Below are 419 nucleotides of genomic sequence, written 5' to 3'. Positions count from 1 at the left end.
GCACTTCTTCTTTGTCCTTGTAAGGTAGGGAATACCTTGGGGTGGGGCCCAGCTGGCTTCACTGGGTTTTATTTTCCCGTGCGCTCTAAGGCAGTGGTGGTGGGATGTGCAGCTGTAGGCCTGGGTTGTGCTCATGAGTGATCTTGGCAGTGATGCAGAATGTTGTTTCCTGTTGACGTGCTCCCCCACGCTAATTTGCAAAAGTCCTTAGGCACAGGCTACCTGCCAGGCCACGGAGGGAGGTGCTCAGAGCTTCTGCCCACCCTGGACTTCTCGTTCCCATAACTCCAGGCGAACAGTTCCACCTGGACCTGGGATTCCTCACCTAAGAAAAGAGCAAACTGGGTTAGTTGATCAAGTCCCTTAAAGTGCACAGTCCAAATCCATCAAAACCAAGCACGAACCTACGGCTTCTCACC

This window comes from Dasypus novemcinctus, chromosome 6, assembly GCF_030445035.2.
Source record: "Dasypus novemcinctus isolate mDasNov1 chromosome 6, mDasNov1.1.hap2, whole genome shotgun sequence".
Taxonomy (NCBI): domain Eukaryota; kingdom Metazoa; phylum Chordata; class Mammalia; order Cingulata; family Dasypodidae; genus Dasypus; species Dasypus novemcinctus.
This window is presented reverse-complemented; position numbering follows the sequence as displayed.